The 12,119-nt window shown below is 32.8% G+C and overlaps 1 long non-coding RNA gene across 1 annotated transcript; it reads right to left on the bottom strand.

Moving 5' to 3' along the window:
- Window positions 1-7,861: 7,861 nt before the first annotated feature.
- Window positions 7,862-10,573, bottom strand: LOC143174976 (uncharacterized). Its single transcript, XR_012999530.1, has 3 exons — window positions 10,475-10,573; window positions 8,915-9,119; window positions 7,862-8,706 (listed from the first exon to the last, which is right to left on the bottom strand). It is a non-coding gene; the product is annotated as an uncharacterized LOC143174976 (long non-coding RNA).
- Between the last annotated feature and the right edge of the window lie 1,546 nt (window positions 10,574-12,119).

The raw sequence follows: 12,119 nt of genomic DNA, 5'->3' as shown, positions 1-12,119 counted from the left end.
AGTATCTTGAAAGTTATTACAATTTTTTCATCGAGGATTCATATACACATATAATAAAAGTTATTCCATCCCTAAATACATATTGTTTCAATAATTTTTGTCGCCCACTGATGTAAAGAATCGTATTTGATTATCATTGTTCCTCGTGTTTCCTAAGGAAAGTGAACACCACTGAAATTGGTTCTCCATCTGCATAAAAATGAGCCGACTGCTTCGATCGATGTTCCAAGGAAACAAATCATTCTAACAGCCAGAAAAAAGGCACAGATACAAGGTGGAACCTGCCCGGACTGGTGGAAGGAGCATGTGAAGATCACTTTTTAGAACAGCGGATCGTAAAAAGTAGAATTTATGAGGGACGTATAATTTATGTAATCCAGGTCGGGGGTAGTGGTAAAATTAGACAACCCTTGCGCGTGTGCCCGCTTTAGTGTATTTAGAAACGCATCGGCGCTCTATGAGACAGGACAATAAGTAAAATTTTGTGGCTGGTCTTCGACGCTTGGGAAGCCGTAGCGTCGCGTCACAAAAATAAAAGGAAGCATCGCCTCCAAATAGAATTAGCCGTAATTATTGTTCAAAGTGAACCATGTAATTCGATCGGTCTGGTTGCCGCTATTGTTAGGTGGCCAAATTGATTTTCTTGCGCTTCAGCCAAACACATTCACGATCAGTTTGCTGCTTTCCAATATTTGAAGCCATTTTGCATTTCACAAGATCACTTTCATAATTAATTAGAGTTAGAGATGTTGATTTACGGAGATCTAACGTGACATTAGGAAAGATATATCGTGCACATACTAGACACCCGTGCATAAGAAATTTAGGATGAGTGCTGACAAAATGATGATCGTATATATTATAAATACAATAGTATAACATAGTTGATATATATATATTTTAACAAAATTTTTCGAACATAGAAAATTGACAGATCTTTCTTTTCACCCAGATTATTAAATAAGTACAATTAAATTATATGTTTTACGTTGCATGTTTTATAGTAAAGAATAACTATTAAACTATTGCAGTTTTACAGAAATAATAATAAATATAATGTTCTTAAATATACATGTGAAACAGATATAGCTACATTATAATGAAGAATGATTTATTGGATTTTTTTATGTGCAATGATAACGTTAGGAGACGTTGGATTCGTCGGTTAAAAATAGTAAACTCTTAAAGATAATGCCACTTGCTTTTTACAAAAATGTATATGGTGTCACAGATTTTGTTTAGAAAACGTCCACTAGCATAGTCCATAAATAAGTTGGATGTAGCGAACATATTGACAATGTTTATCTAATCTGTTCAAACCAGCTGTGCTTACCGACTTTGTCAGTTACTAACTTCAAAGGAAAAGTTTATTGGACAAGAACTAGTACGGGAAATAATACAAACAATGCGTAATGAGTTCACAGAAATGAAAGAAACCCTGGAAAAAAGTTGGTAATCTAACAAAGTCATAGTTTGTGTTTTTAACAGTGGATAACATATTCAAATGAAACTAAACATCGCGAACTCGTTTCTATGTTTTATCGAACGAAGAACTAATCTGTTATTATTTAATATTTATTATAACTTTTTAATATGACAGACATAATGCAATCTTTGTGTACAGAAAAAGGTTTTCATAAATAATTTCTATAAGCAATGATATGTAAATATAAGTTTTTATAAATATCTACAGTCTGTCATATGTAAAATATGGTAAACAATATGAGATGAATATATCAAAAGATTGAATTCCAAACTTCATGTATTTTACGTTTATATATTTCTTCTAATTAACATTGTATGCTTTGAAAGTTTAATCATAGTAGATCATAATTACAGTTTATCGGTTTCCAGCTTTAAGAAAAAAAATAATCTTGAGAAAATGTCTATGCTCGCGACACTAATCTCGATCGCACGATCATACTGGAACTGCAATTAATTAATCGCATCGAGTATCTCATAAATCGGTTGGGTGAGCACGAATAAAATTGCACTGATCTATTAATGGATAATTTAATATGAATTGTTTTATCTTAACTTTGTTTTTAATAACTTTGATTTAAAATTGTCATTATGTTTTCAATTTAAGGCTGTCTTTGAATATTTATAACTCAACATTTTTTAATTTAATGGTCCCTTTATTTCACTTCTACATAAATATCTGTAGTTCAACCAAAATTAGTATCTTAAAACAATGTTAATAAAATTCATGTATGAAATAAAGGGTTTCTCATATTCATCTTTTATTTAAACTTTTAAATTTTTGAATCAGTATCTACACAGACGGTCCCATCATTTGTCTAATCAAGTTTAAAATTTTATTTCAACCGATATAGCACCGCAAATGCCATATTATCTTTATAAGAATAACACATAACAAAATATTAATAACTATAGCAAAGTGTTAATTGAAATTAAGATCATTAGATTTTACAAAGGCACTTTATGAGGAAAAATCTATTAATTTCAATAACCTATTTTCACTTTTAGAAACAAAAGTATCTGTAAAACACGTAGAAAAGATTAAATCATCAAAAAATTATAGTAACATTTGTACCAGAAAAAAATAATTGAAATGAATTTAAAAAAGACCAGGAATTCAGCATCGTCCCTGCAGGGTAAAGAGACGAAACATATTTTAAAAATATTAAATTTCGAAAATTAAACGTTTACTGAAAGAAAGTTGAATTCTATAAAAGTATCGATGGTGCGACAGCTTCTGTAAAATACTTAGCCACTGTACAAACACAGCCATTTGAGTAATGTCGTTACCATTGCGAACAGCGCAGCGGTGCGCACGAAACGCGGCCTTCTCGCGGCGTATTACTTTCGCAACGGAGAAGACTTCAGCTGCGAAACAATGGGCGACGATCGTTCACTCGATATTTTCAGAAAAACGATCGTGGGTAGGTTGACGGTTAGGCCTGTTTCAGCCACGACGCTGTAACCCGCATTTCATAACGATTCCGATGGTTCCAGTATCTAACGCGCGCGTAACCTTTTGTACGAGTTTCTATTGTCGACAGTTTCAGCCCCGGCGAGTGACGAAATCGGTGTGCATTATGCTGACTCACTTTTGTCATTATTTTTCGGTGTGTCATTTTTGGAAAATGAGGAATTTATGGAAAATACTTCTTACAACAACACTGCAAATACAAGTTAAACATGCTATTAATTTATGCGCGGCCTATAACAACCTGTCTTCTTCCAATCAGGCCCAGGGTAGCTAAAAGGTTGGACACCCCTGATTTAAATATTCATTTCCTTGTAAGCAATCAGTAGGTAAGTACATTAACCCTTTCCAGTTGAAGTCAAGGTATTATCCGGCAAGGCACTTTTGCCGTTGAGGACAAGAAACCTAGTATCGCCCGTCTCAAATGTTCGATTGTTTCATCAACCGAGCGACTCTTCTTTCATGTACCTTATCGTAACTGTTAAATAAATATATAAATATAAACCATAAATATGTTAAACATGTATCTTAATTCAGGGCTATTTTTGTCATGTAACGCGGTGGAACTGTGTTCCAGCACCTCTTCCATGGTATTTTTTATTCTAAACATCCTAACAAGTATTTATGGCTACAAAATTACTAGGAAAAAATAAAAATGACTAAAAACCATAAAAATTGTATAAAAAACTACTAAACCTAAATTACTAGTCTATATAAAACAAATAAAAAAGACGTATTATTTCTTACGAGCATATTACAAATACAGATAGTATATCTGCTACTATAATCCGCATTTCATAATGATACCGATGGTTCCAGTATCTAACGAGCGCGTAACCTTTTGTACGAGTTTCTATTGTCGACCGTTTGAGCCCCGACGAGTGACGAAATCGGTGTGCATTATGCTGGCTCACCTGTGGTTAACCGCGGAGTAGGTGCCGCGAACCGAGCCGACCCCGTAGACGAACCTCGCGATCGGCATTACGAAATGCAGCAGGATGCGCTCCCGTGAAAGTCGGGGAGAGCCTTCCTCCTGTTTCAACGCCGCGCCGCGACGCGAATATGTGCATAAGGCATTTCGTAACCCGTGACACGTTCATGATCCGGGAGATTCCTGCGTCAGAGATATGATGATTTGACGCGATTCCAGGACGACCTGTCACATCGCGGACATATAAACGAAACGTTATTTCGTAAGTTCGCTAGTATTCTTTTATTGTATAATACGGGTCTCGATAGCTGAAACATCTGTAACTAAATAATCTTTATAACCAGTGAAGTTTCTTCATTCCCTTCCGCTCTGCTTTGTAAATTTCTACTATTCGAGGTATTGGCTACTGGAAAAAGTTCGTGTGGTTTCCTCGTTAGCAATGAATCGGTATCCGATTTTAATTAGTATTTCACTAGTTTAATGAATGAAATTGGTGTTAGCAACAAGTTATGTTTATGTTGTTGGTATCGAAGAAAATCATTATTTTATGTAAACGCTCTCTGCATTTCAATTTTGATTGAAGAATTCGCATGAATTTAGACGTCCAACTTCTAGAAGTCGAAATTTACTCTTACATATTTGTTACAGGTTTATTACCGTTTCTTTCAGACGTTCGTCTTATAACATTCTTAGAAGTTCAAGTCTCATTTGTTAAACCTTTTTTCACTTGAAAACTTGATCGGACGAAATCTATATAATTCGATGGTCCTTTGCGTTCCTCTGCGATTCGACTTATTAACCAGTTAACTGCGTTTGACGAGTATATACGTCATCTTAAAAATCTGAATAGTGCTAACTTTTTCAACGATGGATTATTTATTTTTTTAGACAAATATCTAATTCTTCTCCGTTTCGCTTTAGTTTATCCTTAGAATGTATTGTAAATGCATTTAGCTTGCATTTGACAAGTATGCACTTCATTATTTGATTTTATTGCACGCACAATAAAATATTTTTGAAATTAAATTCCAGACTTAACGCGTTAAAGTCCGACTTTGTATTGCATTTCTATTTTCACAAATTCTAATACATTCGTAGAAATTTACTTACAGCGCAGAGAATTACATAGGGCCTGGATGTATTATCTTACGAGCAATTATCTCTTCCTTTTGTAGGGTTTTGTAAGGTTTCATACGCCCTTTTCCAATGAGCTTCCCCAACCTGTGCAGAGATGTCTGTAATTTTCGAACACGTTGTAGGTATTGAGTAATTTACGTATTTGATCTTTATTGTAAAATTATATTGCTAATAAATAATCTTATATATTACTTAATAATAATTGAAACTGCAGTAATTATATACAAGTAAATCTGAAATACGTGATTCTGACAATTCATTAAAGTACCTATTGTTTGCTTACAAGGAAATGAACATCTAAATTAACTTCATTATATTGTAAGACGTGTTTACTGTAAATTTTTCCTTTTTTATAAATGACGAACTGAAAAATGTTGATAAAAGTTAGTGTCGTCTTTCACACGTTTGTACTAACACTGTATATATTTGAGGATGATACAGTATATAATTTGTTTAGATCATCCTCTTTAGATGTAGATTCCTCTTAGATCAAACATATTCAGCAAATTCTGTTTTTCATAATTACATAAACTTTTTTCCATAATCAAAATTGGGAAGAGAATAAATGAAAATTAGTGAACTACGAATTCAAAAGCAATCGTACTTCTCGATAGAAGCTCTACTTCATAATTGTAAGGCGACGCTTTAATATCTAAAATTCAACCCCTGTGGTTGCACGATTGAAATTTTTACATTGTTCGGAATTTATTCTTCGAAAATGAGAATCCTGCTGAAAATTAAGAATCCTGCAGTATTGTTTCAGACGCGGTACTCTCTTAAAAAATTCCGATGAAAATATAGGGGATTATTGTCCTCTCGTTAGAAAGATATTACTGTTAACAAAGCATATTGCTTAAACCACCAGAGCTCGTTAAAATTTTACAAACTTTCACCAATTTGAAGATCGTTTCTTGCGGTTCGACTTACGAAACCGAAGATAATTGTCTGAGATAAAACTTACCTGTGCGAAATCGCGTGACATTTGTTGCTTTCGGTTGTACATTACACGCTCGCGAAGGAAATTTAGTCGAGCGCCTTCGGAATTACAAAGATTATCAACGACAAGTAATTATACTTGTGATACTGCCTATCCTTTTACAAGAAGAACTTCCTAATAGACTTTAATAGCAGATACACGTGCATAACCAAGTACACAAGATAGCTTTAAAAGTCAGTACTGCTTATCGCAAATGCATATAAAAATTCGCTTGAAAAACAATTTACCATGGAATCCTAGGATACCATGGACACGTTTTTTAGACGATTTTTGAAGTACTTTGTGTCACTGTTTCTATCTTGAGTTACATCATTGTCGTCGTTAAGTGTCAGTGAATCACTATCCATCCACTGATCAACGGATGACCTCATTTGACTAGCAACTTCATGAGTCAAACCGTTGCCTTAAAGTAATTGTTCGCTTGTAAATGGTCCTCTTTAGAAGGACCATATCCTACAATGCATGATAGACCTCTTTAATTTTTGTATTTCTATCGAAACTGACAAAAAACACGTTTTGAAACTTTAACTAGAAATTATTTTCTCAGTCTAGTCGTATGTTTTAAATTGACTTTTCGACTTTTCCAATAATGATTATAAAATTAACCATAGGGAATGTCCGAAATCCAATTGACAAAGATGATTAAACGGAGAAAATTTTAAGGTAAAATATCAAAAGAAATTTGACACCTTTTGACACCCTCGGTAAAAATAATGTTAAGAAAATCTGCTTGTTGTACTTTACATTTCTTGAGGATATATCTTTAAATCACAGCTAATCATTACATGCCTAAATCTAAATTATTGAAAATATTGTGATCATATAAAAATAGAACAAATAGACCTGAATTTTGGATTACTATCGTTTTCTGCTGTAAGTTGTTAGTAAGTTTTACTTTAATAGTAAAATCTTTTACATACTTGTTTTCTTCCTTTGTAATTATTTTTATATTCGATCACGTTCATCATCAACGAGTAGCATAATTTTTAATACAGACGGTAATTTTTGTCATTTAAAAGAATTTTAACACATTCTGGATATTTTGTTAATCATACTTAGTAATTATCTAGCCTTTTGTTTTATATATTCTCAAGTTACTTATATAAAATTAAAAATCATTGTGATGTTAAATTCTTAATTTTGAGAAATACTGTATAATTATATGCATTCTCAAAATAGGTGCATATTATTCGAAAATTGTTACGTATTAAAATTATACACTAAACGCGAGATATCTGCTATCTATGTGCTATGTGAAATGCAAATATGAAAAACAGATATATCAAATAAAATTTTGAAAATATTGAATCGAACATTGTCTTGGGTCCTGAAGAAGGTCTCATAGATGTCTCCCTCTATGCTTTTCAAGACATTAGCTCAATAAGCTCTGTAAACCCTGTAAGCCGAGATCGTTCGAGCATTGGCTTGGGCGCTTTGACCTACACATTGCTTTTGTCGTCGCGCAACGAGGTGTTGCGACTTCGTGCCGCAACTTTTCAGCTTACTTACATGCCATAATGTAATCGGTCGACTTTTGTATAGAATAAGTTCAAGTAGCTATTAAATGCAGGGAGCAGAACAATGCAGTTAGAATAGGATGGTAATGAAATATTTACACTAATTTTTACTTTATAATATATTTTTTGACAAATACGTGTAAACAATATGGGGAAATATTGAATTGTGAAGTGATGTGCATGTAAAAAATATTAATAATAACGTATATATTATATTGACGTAAATATGACAATAACAAAATACCATAATATAACAATAAAGTGCTAATAAGTACCAATAAAGTATTTTTGAATAATTTCTGTAAGATTTAAAATTATTTGGAAAAATTTCATGTATTTCGTACGTTTTCAAAAAGCACATTCACATCATCCAAAATCTTTGGACAATTCATGTTTAAAAGAATTTCACCTTTTAAGTAATCAATCAAGATTTTAATGCAATCGCATCTTTGTTATCTTGGAGAACCTTTTCTCATTACTACAAACATTTCAATACGATATTCATAGAATATTTTCATAACCTGCCAGATTCTTCTTTCCGACTGTCATTCTGTTTTAACACTTTTTCAGAACAATATTTGCACCCTGAAGAATCCACTATCATCTAAGATGAAAACGAAGGTAAAATCAGTTACATAGAAATATTCGAACAGTTGTTTATAATGTTTCGATGATTTTATAATGTCTTTGTATTAAGAGGATCCATTAAAATCTATCTCAAGCTGGTTGCCATTAGTTTCCTCGATTATTTTAGTTCTGCAGCTATTTGTCTTCTCATGTACTTTTCGCCATCCACAGTAGTCAAAGTTGAAGGTCATTTCGGATCGTTGGAAACGATGATCGATTTTACGGATCACGTCTGTACACCTCGGTAATGATGTTCCCGATTCTTTGTTACTCGTATGTTCGTTGCATAATACCTTGGAGATTTCTGATAGCCAGCCAGTTTGTGTATCGCGATGTCTCCCGTACTCCTGTGTGCCATTATGTAACTCATGCCTCAAAGAACATGTGGCATTACCACATTACGAGGCTCCTTATTTTTTCTCCACTTTGCTGTGTCACTTTACTTTATCTGATTTTCTTCTTATCTTTCGTCTTTTCCCCATTTTGTAAATGACATTCGTCATATGAGATGTGTCTCAAGAGAACAGCCTTTCAGAAACAGTTACTGGAACCGATGAAATTTTCTCTGCTTACGACACGTCCAATATTTTATAACATGTGCAATATATTTAAATGATGCATTTTTTGTAAATTACGAAAAATCTTCTTTACTCGTAGATTACATATTGCAAAACCTCTAATTTTTGGTTAATTGTAAACTACTGCTGATGTCAGAAACATCCCAGCATCACTAATCTCATATTGTCTAATACCTTGGTCTAACATATTGCATCACTAATACAGAGCCAGTTGAAAAACTTCTATCTATGCATTAGTTGAGAGTAACTTTTTATGCGTGAACAATAAAGTTCTAATAGAATAGTAGATCATAGTAGGGCAGCATGCCAAGATGGACATCGTCGCTAGGTCGTCGTCCTTCTACAGTTGCTTCTGATAAATTCTTCCGCAGTGCAAGATCTAGTTCATAATTAAGATATTATATCTTATCGGACACGCGTGCGCCAAGTTTTTTCATTAATTATAATAATTTTTTAAACATTATAAAAATCATTGTATATTAAATGGTATAAAGTTGAACACTCCAACCTTTCAAAACAGTAAACTGCACGAGATTTACACTTCAGAACAGTGCATTTAGATATTATCGAAAAATACTTGATGCTTCCTAATTCAAATTTTGTGACTACCGTTTTCTCACACTATCAAGCTTTAATAATTTTCTTCTTATTTTATTTCTTAAGGATTGGTATATTTACTTATGTTTGGAAACTGTTTAGACTAGTTTCTCCTTAAATTAATATCAGTATCGTATTATATTATATGAATAGAACATAAAATATCGTATTAATAAATATATATGCAATTGTATGCAATAAACTCTGTAGAGTACGAAAAGAAAAAGATAATGTGACCTCCATTGTTTAAGAGTTAAAAAAATTACTATAATATCTCTTTTGTGAAACGTATAATTTCCAAGGAAATAGTCCACAAAATGATGTATGTCAAAACACATGTGAAACAATAGGTACATACGTTTACACTGGATATTTTCAAAGTAATGATACAATCCGAATAGGTATAAATCCACACGAGAAAACCAAGTGAAAAGTTAAGATTAACATTTTTTGCATATGAACACTGAAGTTCATATATAGTTCTATAATTGATGTTAAAACTTGGCACGTTGCACACGTATTGGCGCCTGAAGTAGATACAGTAAGTACGGAACAGACACATCAGCCAAGCTCCATTTGAAGCTGAAAATGTAGAAGAATGCAGAATTGTAGAACTGAAAAATGTAGGACAAGTACTTTCTTATAATATTCGAAAAAATTGAATTTGAATTTCACTTTGAATTTCAGTGTTGTTGGATAGGATACGGTTAATATGTCTGTTCCTTATTTATTATAACTGTTTTATCTATTATGTAAATTTAATTATCAGATAGAGAAATGTCACTCCATACTTTTCATCTGTTTAACTATCTGCAAAAGTAAGTCAATAAACAATTACAAATAGTAGATATATAAAAAAATACAAATAAAGAAAAAGAATATTTCTTTTTTTTAAGAAACGATTAACGTCTAACGTTAAATACACTTCACCGATTTATAAATACTATTGAAACGTACGTTATCTAGTTAACGCGACTATATCATTTTCAAGAAAAATTCATTTCATCACTTCGAACACGACATGTCTCTTCGAAACACGCACATAAAATATAAGACTTTAACTCTAACGACACAACATAAATATACATCTTAGATTTATGAATTAATAATAATACGACAATATTAAAAACAATTAACCTCTTGTATCTCCAGTATTCGTTGCATTGCTATGCTGAATTCCTTGCAGTTGCCTCAAGAAATATCGCACCATGAGACATTACAAAGCGTACGCACGCGTAGGAATAATCAGTCACTCATGAATGCACACATTAAATCTTGAATCACTCTATACGTATACAAATTCGCTGAATTGCACTCGTACACCGTCGAATTACTCGATCATTATACCAAACAGAAATAAACCATCTTTCATTAACACTAAATCTACCGAGCAATTAGAGTAACTTACTTCCAATTTTGTATAAAAATCAGAACAATACGTTTCTTGAGATTCGAAGGGTCTCTTAGTCTTGTATCTGTATAAATACACAAATCTAATTGAAAATTTTTCGCGGAACAGCCTTCATAATTTAAATACTTGCAAAATAAACATTCTGAAGTGGACCAATTTGATCCGTCCAATAATTTTAGTGTTAAATACATATTTGTAAATTTGAAATCTGGAACAATACCACAATTAGCCTCGTCACAGAGACAAACGTCTGGCGGAAGTTCGTCATTCTCGAGGCTCAAGTGTGGCCACGTTCGATTAATCAAGAAACGCTCTAAGTGAACTTCTACCATGCTTTCATCATAGACATTACGCGATCGTTCATGTCTCTCGTGAACTAAAAGTCGCGGCACAGATTCTGCAACGCTGGCCGCGACCACGTGTGTGCTTATGAGCCGTGAACCCTCCATATTATTATTATAGGATTTATATTTAGTGGCAATTAATCAGCTGTCAGGCGTATCCGCTCCAGCAGAGTTCATTTTTAACGAACCTTTGCCAGGAATGTCACCTCCTGTTTCCCTCCATCAACAAATTCCGGAGACTCAAGGTTTGCAAGGATTCTGATCCGGTTTTTACCATCGCTTTACCAACGTGTTCGTGGATTTGCAGTAATAAAATGTTGTTAACTCGGCCGTTAATTTCAACTCGATAATTTCATCATAAAACTGCATTAGATTAAAATTATTACGTATTGTACAGTTTTTGATTCAGCGTCTGTACTAAACAGTATGTAATTTCACCTTGTATTAAACAATATGTAATTTCACGCTCAAAGATATATCGTTGAAATGAATTTATATATGGAAAATAGATATTATAAAATTAATTACAATACAGAGAGCTTATTAATCCCTCGCCCTACAATATCGCATTAGACTCGTGGTAAAAGTTTCAAGTAGTATTTAACAAATATAAATATTATTCAATTTGTTTGAATGAAAATTACATATTACTCCTTTGTTATCAATGATTATACCTTAGAACACACATTAGCACAGAAGAAGATTGGATTTTAAAAACAAGATTTTCTCTTATTTTCAATAAATTATTAATAACAAAGTAGGTAGGTCGATCACAGTTTAGAAAGACATCATAGAACAAGGGATTAATGACGCTTAAAATTTGCGAAATACAATTAGGTAGTATTAGGAAGATATATGTTCAGTAATAATGTAAAATTGATTTAATTCTGAAAAATATAATAGACATTACAGTCTGCAGAGACCTTGATGTTACTGAATACTTGCATTTCCATTCAAAGTAAATCATTATTAAAGCGAAATTACTCTTATCCTAATGGAACTATTTAGTTGAATTGCAATAACTCCC

The sequence above is a fragment of the Nomia melanderi genome, chromosome 10 (genome assembly GCF_051020985.1).
Source record: "Nomia melanderi isolate GNS246 chromosome 10, iyNomMela1, whole genome shotgun sequence".
Classification (NCBI taxonomy): Eukaryota; Metazoa; Arthropoda; class Insecta; order Hymenoptera; family Halictidae; genus Nomia; species Nomia melanderi.
The sequence above is the reverse complement of the archived record's forward strand: the minus strand, read 5'-3'. Positions and strand labels throughout refer to the sequence as shown.